The sequence below is a fragment of the Papaver somniferum genome, chromosome 2 (genome assembly GCF_003573695.1).
Source record: "Papaver somniferum cultivar HN1 chromosome 2, ASM357369v1, whole genome shotgun sequence".
In the NCBI taxonomy this organism is placed as follows: Eukaryota; Viridiplantae; Streptophyta; class Magnoliopsida; order Ranunculales; family Papaveraceae; genus Papaver; species Papaver somniferum.
Window position 1 is genome coordinate 94,590,700 of NC_039359.1, and position 11,703 is coordinate 94,602,402.

The following is an 11,703-nucleotide window of genomic DNA, read 5'->3' on the forward strand; positions in this document are numbered from 1 at the left end:
TAAAGGCACCCAACTAATGGATAGAGGCACCCTCTTCTTCTCCATTTAAAACAGATTCACATAATTATGGGAGATCTCAAAGATTTAAGGAAAAGATATCTTCTTGCCTATTATACATGAAGTTTTCATATCTTGAAGTTAAAAGGATAATATATTGATGAGTTTGTTTTTATTGAAAAGGAGAAAGAAAATCTGTGGTTTTATTTATAAATAAAAAAAGATAATATCCCCAGGATTTTATTCTAGCAAATAGAGGAAGATGTGTGATAAATGGAGAAAGAAATTATTCCTGAGATATCTTTCATTAACGAGAAGATGTTTTGAAAAGAAATTATTTCTGGTGGAGTTATGGAAGAATATTTTGAAAAGATGTTTGAGTAATGGGTTGTTGTGTATAAATAGGGCGCTAATAGGACCAAACGGGCATCCGGAGAGGGGGGAGTTTTGGTAGAGCAAAATAGTTGCGTTTAATTTTTCCTCATTTTCACCATTGTGAACACTTTTCGAGCAATAAAATAATCTTTTAAGAGTGTCTACAACATGAGAAGCTAAACCCCATCACTGGGACGACGGAGGAAGCCGAATTTCATACATGGTAAAATTATTTTATTCTCTATATGACTTTTGCACTTATTTTAAATTGATTTATGATTTGAATTAATTAGTTATTATTTTATTCGATGGGTCATGCTTGCTTAAATGTTTGATGTCCCATGCTTACGGTTTATAACTAATGTTTTGAGAATCTACCTAGGCAAAAATAAGAGTCAGTATATTTTATTTATTGAGCTATAATTGCCGAAGAATAAATAATTGAACCTTATGATATGAATTCGGTGAACTCCTAGTCTCAGTAACTCTCTTTTTTATTATTTTCATTAAACCTTTAAATTTAATCTTCACAAGTCTTAGAGTTCGAATCTTTGTTACTATAACAACTTCAAAAAATCTCATCATTTTGGCACCGCTGCCGGGGATTTGTTTTTAGATTAATTTTTAGGTTTATTTTTATTTATTTTGTAAAGTATTTTTATTTTATTTTAGATTATTTTTTTGTTCTTTTTCCTTTTTATGCGTTTCTTTTTGTATTCGTTTTCAAGGACTTTTTGAGGATGATGACTTCTTCTGAGGAGACGTCACCTAAGATGACGCTGGCGGAATATAAGCTTAGAAAGTCAAATTATCAGGGAACCTCATCTGAGATGACGCTTGCTGAATATAAGCGTAGGCAACGGTATGGAGTTTCTGCTCCACATGAGGTAAGTGAAGAATCACCTTTAAAAATATATGAGAAGTATTACAAACACATACCACCTAGTTTGGAACAAAGATTGAGAGTTCTTGAATGTCAAAGATTATATACTGCTGAGGATGAATCTTGTAGTGACTCTCTGTTCCAAACAGAACATATAGATGACCCTGTGGATGATTTGCCTAATTCCGTACATGAATCCATCCCACAAGATAATTCACCCGAATAAGAGGTCGTTTCTAGACCCCTAGACTTCCAAAAGTTGCCTAATTTAGGGTTCGAATTGCGTTCTTCTAAAGTATTGTTGGATTACTTTGCATCTAAGTACCCAAAGGACTTGCCTATTCCTGATATCGTGCATGAACCAATTGATATTTCCCCAGTCCCAATAGTATCCCCATATTTTGTTCTATACTCACTTCCATGTGAAGTAAAAACTAGGTTTGGGGATAATCCTCTATTTCAGACAGTTTCAATTTCACTATTTTTTCATAGCATAATTGTGAAGCTGTCGTTTGTAAGTACTGTATTTTGGGTTGATCCCCAAATTTCCAGGCTGTTAATTTTTGGGGATCCATTTCTGTACATTCCAGTAGGTATATTTATTTTATTTTTATTTTGGTTTACTTTTTACATTTCCCATCTTAATATTTGCGTTGGATAACTCAATTACATTGAGGACAATGTAATGTCTAAGTGTGGGGGAGAGGTTAACTTTTTACTTTTTTTTTCCCAGGAAATTCCTTGCAAATCATGACCAGCTGTGTAGCGGGTCTGTTCCTTTTTCTTGCATGTTATGACCAGTTGTGTAGCGGGTCCAAAAAAATGAAAAATATAAAATGAAAAATAAATAAATAATAATAATAATTTCATTGTTAGGGTTATGACCAGCTGTGTAGCGGGTTTAAAAAAATATATATAAATATATATATATATATATGACCAGCTGTGTAGCGGGTCTTTTTCTCTCCATCTTATTATATGACCAGCTGTGTAGCGGGTCAATTTTCTGTTTTGCTCGAGGACTAGCAAAATGTAAGTGTGGGAGAATTTGATGAGCACGCAAGTGTGACGCATTTTCACCCATAACTACATTAGCTATGACTAATTTAATCACTAATAATCTTGTTTTAAGTCTTTCAAGGAAATACGCTCTTTTGGTAAAATATCTCGAAAAAGTGTTAAAGGCAACCAGAGGAACTGATAAAGGCACCCATCATTTCAGATACGACACCCAACTTGTTAAAGGCACCCAACTAATGGATAGAGGCACCCTCTTCTTATTCATTTGAAACAGATTCACATAATTATGGGAGATCTCAAAGATTTAAGGAAAAGATATCTTCTTGCCTATTATACAAAAAGTTTTCATATCTTGAAGTTAAAAGAGATAATATATTGATGAGTTTGTTTTTATTGAAAAGGAGAAAGAAAATATGTGGTTTTATTTATAAATAAAAAGAGATAATATCCCAGGATTTTATTCTAGCAAATAGAGGAAGATGTGTGATAAATGGAGAAAGAAATTATTCCTGAGATATCTTTCATTAACGAGAAGATCTGGTGGAGATATGGAAGAATATTTTGAAAAGATGTTTGAGTAATGGGTTGTTGTGTATAAATAGGGTGCTAATAGGACCAAACAGGCATCCGGAGAGGGGGGAGTTTTGGTAGAGCAAAATAGTTGCGTTTAATTTTTCTTCATTTTCACCATTGTAAACACTTTTCGAGCAATAAAATAATCTTTTAAGAGTGTCTACAACATGAGAAGCTAAACCCCATCACTGGGACGACGGAGGAAGCCGAATTTCATACATGGTAAAATTATTTTATTCTCTATATGACTTTTGCACTTATTTTAAATTGGTTTATGATTTGAATTAGTTAGTTATTATTTTATTCGATGGGTCATGCTTGCTTAAATGTTTGATGTCCCATGCTTACGATTTATAACTAATGTTTTGAGAATCTACCTTAGCAAAAATAAGAGTCAGTATATTTTATTTATTGAGCTATAATTTCCGAAGAATAAATAATTGAACCTTATGATATGAATTCGGTGAACTCCTAGTCCCAGTAACTCTCTTTTTTATTATTTTCATTAAACCTTTAAATTTAATCTTCACAAGTCTTAGAGTTCGAATCTTTGTTACTACAACAACTTCAAAAAATCCCATCAGGGCCCTCTTGAACTCTGAATCCTTGATGCGTGAAGTAACATGTAGGGCCCGGTTGTGACCTTCCTCCGCCATCATGTCTTCTTCTGTAAATGTAACATTATTCACATACATCTCTGGGGTTTTCGAGGCTTTTGGACGCAAAGGAGTTAAATGCACGTCTAAGGCTATCTGGTTGATTGCAGCAAACTTCTCCGTCCGCTGATTCTTCGAGAGGTGTAAAAGTTCGCATAAACTTTCCACTAGAGAAGCCGCTTCCTAATCCACTAGCCACTGGGTTCATAGTGAAACTATTAACTTGAGGAGGATCATTGTGAGGATCAGTCCCCAGTGTAGGAGTCTCCATGACAGGACCGCTCATATCTGATGTCATCTTGATGAGAAGATCAAGTATGTCGTTTATCGCTTCTTTGATCAGGTCCATGTAGGCCCACACCGCTGAAGTACCTTCTCTGTGTGCGTTGAATGCGTTCCTTATTGGCTCCAGGGGCTGTCGTGGCTCTTGTGGAAATCGATCAGTTAATGTCTTAAGAAAAGTGAGTACCTCTTTCTGAGTTGTAGCCATGTCCGTTTGTGCCCATTGCGAGAACTTCTTGTCTCTCCATAAAATCCAACATGGTAATAGAGGGTTGTCCTCCTCTAGCTCCTACAACCCCTCGTCCTGACGGAGGAGCGACAGTTGTTCTGGTGACGGTTGGAGGTGTTACACTCGAAGAGATGCCGGGGTTTGCAGCTACTCTGGCTCTGGTAATAGGAGGTGTCACGCCCAACGGAATATCTCCTCTTGATATGTTGGTGCTGGTGGTAAAGGACGTAATTCCACGAGATACATTGATCATATTGACAGGCTGCACGGTAACACCACTAATCGGGATATCGACGCCAAGATTGTTGTCGGCATCAGTTCCGTCGGGATTGGTTGCTGATCCAGACCTAAGATCCACCATTTATGAAATTGATAAGATTGAATTGGATTTTAAAGAAATTGACTTCACAACCGAGAGATTAATCTCCCACTGTGGTCGTCAATTGTTTATGGGTGAAAACTACTTCTGTTGGTTTTGGTAATTTTGGGTGTGTGTGGATGATAAATGAATCTAAACCATAAACAAATGCACTGCACGGGAGTGCTTTCCGATTCGAGAGATCAATCTGTACAATTCTGTCCTAAACCAAGAAATGGACGTTCCAGACTTGCCTCAGTCATAAAGTGAAGGATATGGGGTTGATCTCAGGGAGGGAAGCGAAGAAAGTGTTGAGATTATGAAGGTGTTGGCTGTTTATGACTTGTATCAGAATGATGAACTAGCTTGCACAACAAAAGCTATCAGTTCCGGTGTTTTCTGGATACTGATGACAACACTTGGTTTTTCTGTCTGTGTTGGAAATAGGGAGGAGAACCTATTTATACAAGTCATTGAGCACAACCCTCGTATCTCGTAGGAAGTGGAGGAAGTGGAGTGATGGAATAGTGGGGTCGTGCTGGTGATTGTCACACGATTAGTCTTTGCCCACTTCTCCCATCATCGCTAACCGTCCATGCCTCATGACACGTTCTTGTAATGGAGCGTTGCACGATGCACGCTATAAACCGCCAGACCAATACCCCAGTAAGTATCCCCCAGTTTGTGACATGCTTGATGTCTCGAGTAAGTGGATCGTGGGAACCACATGAAGTAGCATACGGTGCTAAATTAAATGACTGAGTTATTTAAGAAATCGATATTTATGAAATATCGTGTATATTCTATGGATGTAATGCATCGAATATAATTAGTATGTTTTAAAGATTAACGAAGTAAGTCACGGATTAAGAGTCTTAAAACAGCTGCATGCCTAGCCATGTTCGAGTGACTGTTTGGATGCCTCTTGGGCGGGCCTTCCCTTGGCCGATCACTCCATGTGGTAGAGTGACGGATGGTGATCACCAAGACATCTCATTGTCCGTCTAACTCCTAGCCTAGGCTGTCCGACCAAGCTGGTAAAATTGGACGGACGAGATGATCTGCGACATATGTTTGCGACCATTGGATTTTTAAGGTTTTAAAGAGGTGCGCAAGCATCACTCTTTAGCTTGACCGAAATCAAGCATATGCAGCATTTTTGGTGGGACCGACTGGGCATGCGTGTAGACGTCCTGCCGGTGTGCATGTCCGTACCACTTTGTCTCATGAAGGTGCGATCTAGGCCACTCAATTTGACCGACAAAGATGAGTGGTCGTGATCTAAGGATTTGGAAGTCGTGTGACATGCCACCTTTGGGCGTGCTTTTCGAGGTTTCCGAGCCCTAGTCTGCCTTGGCCGTCTGGTATCACGTACAGGTGGGCCCGCAGTGATCATGTTGATGCTCTCTGGACCTCCTTAGTCTATATCTACACCTTCCATCCAAGTTGGAGAAGATGGATGGTCATGATCAAACTGCGACACATATGCCATGCCGCAAACCCGAATTATGGTTTTGAGCCGGTCACCCGTGCGTGACTTTAGCCAAGCGGTTTGCCAGGCTATGCTCCTCCTTTGGGGAGACCGACCGTGTGGGGCCCATGTTGGGCTGACAGTGAGCATATGTATACCTGCCCGATGGTCGTAGGTGCGATCTAAGCCATCCAAACATGCCGGCGAAGTTGGATGGTTATGATCGATTTAAGAGAATTTTTGCGACCCTTTAAGCATCACGCCAGCCTCTCTTCGAGCAAACATTTTTTGCTCTATATCCAGGTCGTGAGAGAGTCAGTTGGGTAGGTGAAGAGTGGGCCCGCCAATGTTCACACCAGCACTTCACTGATAAATCGCGGGATGATCCAAGCCGTCCAACTAGGCTGGCGAAGTTGGACGGTCGCGACCTCTTTTAAGACCGTTTTTGACAGCCTTGCTCGTACGAGCTCTTCCGAGCCGCTCCATACCAGCTCAACCATCCTACTTCAGGCTGGCGTTCGGTGGTTGTTAGGGGGCATAACATGTGTTCGACTGTCCAGGGCATAAACGGGCCCACTGGTGGTCATTGCGGTGATCGCATGCTCCTGCTAGGGTTCGTCTAGGATGGTTAAATCATGCGGACAACTTGCGTGGTCGTGATCGTTTCTGAGACTGATATGGACACTCCAAATTTCCTTTTAAGGGATTAAACATGCTCGATCAGGATAATATAAGCATGCCGATATGAGATTCTCTTTGTTAGAGAATGGTAGAGCCCATGCGGGTATTTCGTGCATGCCTCATTATTGACAATTGGAGATTTGTGTTACTCTGTTGAGAGTAAACACTCAGTCGTCATGTCGCGCTAATAATGAGAGTCCTGCTGAGAACAACACAGGAAATACAAGGCAACTCATGAATTAATGGATAATGCTATAAATTCACAGAATATTTGGGATTGTTTCTACATGCACCATTCTGGGTGAATTTTGTATATTTATTGAATTGCTTCAAATAAATAAAGCGAGAGGTTTTCTGCGCTCATCGCTGGTAAAATGGCTTTATCCTTTGCGAGATGTCAGCATATTAAATTACAGTTTTACGATTTTACAATTTTATCCCTGAACTAAAATCCACCATCAACAAGCGCAAAAGGCTTCACCAATCTAGCTTGGACGTTCGTGAAACCTCAGAACAATTCTCACGAATTCCTAAAGAAGATCCATCTGTTTTGGCACGCTTCAATCAAGACTCTACAATGAAGGGACAATGCCATTTTATAAATCCCTTTTGGAGGATTTATATTCTTGGATCATAGCCGAAGCAACTGACCGATCGGCTGCTGATCTACTCAGCCAATCCGAGCCATTCCAGAATAAAGAAGTTTGCAAGGGTATAAGAAAAAACGTGTATTCTTCCAATCCGAAACTCAACCTCCATCCTTCCATGAACGTTATTTCTGAAGGAATTAAAAGGAAAACCGAGGCACAACATCACACGAATATTTCTCCAGTTCAAAGGAAGAATAATCAAACCCGAAATGCACAAATGTCGACTCAGCGTCAACAAAATGACCATACAGACCTGGACTTCCCTCTTCCCATTGAAAAAGTGTCCGAGTTGCTAGAAGTCTGGATCCAAGATGGTGCAATCAAATTTCCATACATCAAGAAAAATCCGACTGAAGAAGAAATGGAGAATCCTTGTTATTGTCGCTTTCATAGGTTCGTCAATCATCCAACAAGCGACTGCAAGGTTTTTATCTCTTTGTAGGTGTTTTTGGAGAAATAAACTTTTGCCCATTTTTGTACTTATTTCGGTATTTTATCTCTTTGTAGGTACCCATTTTTGTACTTATTTCGGTATTTTATCTCTTTGTAGGTGTTTTTGGAGAAATAAGCTTTTGCGGCGAAATTGGCTCGAAAAGTTTTTAAAGGCACATGTGAGGACATTTGCTATTCGGAATCTCGCTTTGGATAAGGGGTAACCCATTTCTAGGCATGTGCTAAAGGGACACCGGAACTGGATAGGGGGACACCCTTCTTCTTCACGTTTAAAACGGTTTTTGGCGAGAAAAATGCATGCAGACGCTGTTGATTTTGGATTGAAGATTTGAACGAGTTTCAGGGTGATTCAATACTGGAAATCGATTGGGCTGGACTTGATAGAGAAAAACAGGTTTAATACATGCGTTTGGATCGATCGAATTGGGCTGGAATTTCCGGAAAAAGGAAACAGAGTAAAAAAGGAAACACGGTCCCTGTCGAGTTTGTTTTTGGACATTCAGAGATATTAAAGGCAAGAAATTCGTTCCAAAGATACATATTATATCTAAGGAAGAGTTTGAGATAAGTGGGAAAGCTCAGAAACGCGTAAAACAATTTCCGGAAGGAATTATTGCCGTGACTGCCAAGGAAGGAAAGAAGAGATTTCGAAGCGATTTGGGAGAGATTTAATCGCCCTGTGGTGTATAAATAGGTTTCCTAGGGTCTCAAGAAGGGGTGTCGAGAGTTTGGGGTCGAGAGAAGAGCTCAAGAGGAGAGAATCGGAGATTACAGGAAGCCTGTCTCTGCTGCTGCTGTTGCTGAAGAACAAGCGTTGCAGCGAAGAACAACGTCTCAAATTCGCAACAGTGCTACAATATTCTCTCTGTAACAACTGAACAACCACATTTATCTTCAGTTAGCCACACCTCCTGTAACAGTGAACTCTGTAACGCCAGTACGTCGTTGCATATTCACTGAATCATATCATCTCTTCAATAAAAACAACTTTTGAGCCATGATTTATTCTTTTGAGCTTGTTTTTGATATGAGAAGCTAAACCCAAACATTGGGATGACTGAGGAATCCCTATTTCACGCATGTGGTAATTCTAATAATTCTTTTATGACTACTTGCATTGATTTTTAATCGATTTATGATTTTTATTGAATGGGTGTGATTTCGTTTGATGATGTATGCTTGGTCTATGTATTTTTGATACATCGTGCTTGTGATTTACAGTCATTGCTTTTCAAAAATCTATTTTTGGCAAAGAACAAGAGTCCATATTTTTATTATTTGAACTATAATTGATTGGAATTATTATTTGAGTCACATGAATGAAATTTGGTGGAATCCTGAGTCTCAGTCTCTCTCGACATTGTGACAAACCTTTTGTATATATATTTTCTATTTTTATTTTAAGTCTAGAACCCAATCTTATCAAGTCCGAGTTGAACGAACTTTACTACCACTTTTAAAACTACATCAATTTTTGGCGCCGCCGACGCGGATTTGCTTTTAGGGTTTTTAGACTTAGTTTTCTTTTATTTTTTTTTATTTTTTAGGTTTTTTTTATTTTTGTTCTTTTTTACGTTTTTGGGTATTTGTCTTTTGTCTACAGGTTTTGGATCATAAAGCTAATTGAGCCAAGGAGTTTGGTGATTTCGTAAAGACTGGAACTTAAAGCATAAAGACTTGGAGCAAAAGATTAAAGCGAAAAGAACGGAAAAGAAGACAATTTATTTTTAGATATTTTATTTTATTTTTTTAGGGTTTGTTTATTTTTCTTTATTAAAAAAAAAGAGAGAGAGAGAACTGTATTAGGGTTTGCTATTTTTGTAATTTTTTCTTTTCTTTTTGGACACTTGGACATTGGACTTTAGACATTATTATCTTTAAACCCTAAGGAAGGGTTGGTTTAAATACAAATTGTATGCAGGGAAGGACGGTGATTACGATATCACCTCGGCCCCTCGGGTTCGTACATAACATAGGAGTTGTGGCCCAAGTCGACTTCAGCGGTTCTTCGCCCGTCTAGTACGGGAGGTAAGTTTTTTGAAACACCCGTGAATCCCCTGTCAGCGGGTTTACTGTATTCCTTAAGGTGAATATATGCTGAGGACTTGAATACGGTTGCTTTTAATTCCTAGTAAAGGGCAAGGACTGGCCATACAAGATAAGGGTTTGGATTTCATCACCGTTCTCTTCTTGCCCGCCTTAGGAACACGAAACCAAACGCGAACCTAAGCCTAAAATTTTGACTAGAACGAGACCTATAGGGTAACGAGCATAATAGGAAAGTTGTTCGAAGAATATTGTTTACTCTTTTGAGCACACCTCGAAGTTCTTGACGGTTTCTGTGAGTTGAATGCGTGACTGCGCCGCCTCGTAACCGGTGAGGCCTTGGGTATCAAAGCTCTATTGAGCTTCCCTCGCCTTGATTCAACTTACTTTTACTCGGATTGATTTCAGAGGGGTTTGCTCAGATTGTAACGAGTTCCTTTTCGAAAGAATAGAAGCTGGTCTAGTGACAATCTAAGTGGAGCCATCATGCTTTTTGTTTGCTAGAAATTTAGGTTTGATTTGGTTGAGTCAGCCTTGTTTTGTGTTTGCATAGAATTCCCCTCCTTATTCTGTTGCATGCCTGAATATAAAAGAGACGCCCTAGGTAGATTTGTTAAAGATAAACCTAGTAGTTCTAAGCGTCTTGATTACCTCAATTTAGAGAGTCCGATTCGTGAAGATTCCGTTTTTGAACGTCCGTTTGAAGAGAAAATCCCTGATAGTCCAATAGCGCCAGAAATGGCAACTTTGAAAGCCTTGTTGAATCCTACTATGACTACTCGTCCCTCGTGTATCAAGTTACCTGAAACTGAAGCAAATTATGAACTTAAGACTGGAACCTTACAGTTGCTCCCAATCTTTTTAGGAAAAGAAAATGAAAACCCCTATTTCCATGTTAGGGACTTTGAGGAAATTTGTAGTACCCTGAAAATTAGAAACCTTGATGATGATGCTTTAAAACTCAGGTTATTCCCCTTTTCCTTAAAAGATAAAGCCAAGTCGTGGCTGTATAGTTTGGCTTCCGAATCAATTGAAACCTATGAACAAATTACATCCGCCTTTTTGAACAAGTTTTTCCCTAGGCACAAAACCTCGTCTATTAGGACGCAAATCTGCACGTTTACACAACAGGAGGGAGAATCTTTGTATAGGTATTTGGAAAGGTTCAATGATTTATTAGCCCAATGTCCTCATCATGGTTTAGAAAAGGTTAGGTTAGTTCAGATCCTTTATGAGGGTTTAGATTATCCCACCACAACTACAGTAGAGTCCATGTGTACAGGTGGGTTTGAAAACCAAACAGTTGATAATGCGATGACATACTTGCATGAAATCGCCGAAAAGACCCAACAATGGGAAAGTAATAGGGTACCCCAGAAAACAATTCTTCTAGGCATAGGAAACGTTAATAGGGTAGAAGAAAGCTACGAATCAGATGCCAAAATTGCTGCTATAGCAAAAAGGTTAGAATCTTTAGAAGTGGGTCATACTACTGGTAGAATAGAGCCTTTTTGGGAAGGCAATACTGTTGAACATCAAGCCAATGCTCTCTATAATAACACTAGGTTTGATAACCGTCAGAAGTTTGACCCATATTCAGAAACCTATAATCCTGGCTGGAGAAACCATCCCAACCTTTCGTGGTCTAAGGGACAGAATCAAGGTCAGTCTAGTAACTCTCAAGCTCCCCCAGATTTTGGCTATACTAAGAATCCTTCAGCCCAGGCACAGTTTCAGAACCCTCCGGATAAGAAGATTATGAGTTTAGAAGAGTCTCTTGCTTTGTTAACTCGTAACACTATGCAGTTTCAACAATCTGTTTCTCAAGGTATAGAAGAAAATAAGAGAATAGGTCAGGCTAAATCTCAGGCTATTTCCGAGTTGAAAACCCAGGTTAGTCATATAAATGAGTCTTTAAGAGAAAGAGGTAAGTTTCCTAGTCAAACTCAATCCAACCCTAGAGGATCTCATGAAGTAGGTGCACAACCATCGAATCAGTTGAATGCTATTAGAACCCTCAGGAGTGGTA

The 11,703-nt window shown here is 39.2% G+C and overlaps 1 pseudogene; it reads right to left on the reverse strand.

Moving 5' to 3' along the window:
• Positions 1-10,776: 10,776 nt before the first annotated feature.
• On the reverse strand, positions 10,777-10,876 carry LOC113354630 (annotated as a pseudogene).
• Between the last annotated feature and the right edge of the window lie 827 nt (positions 10,877-11,703).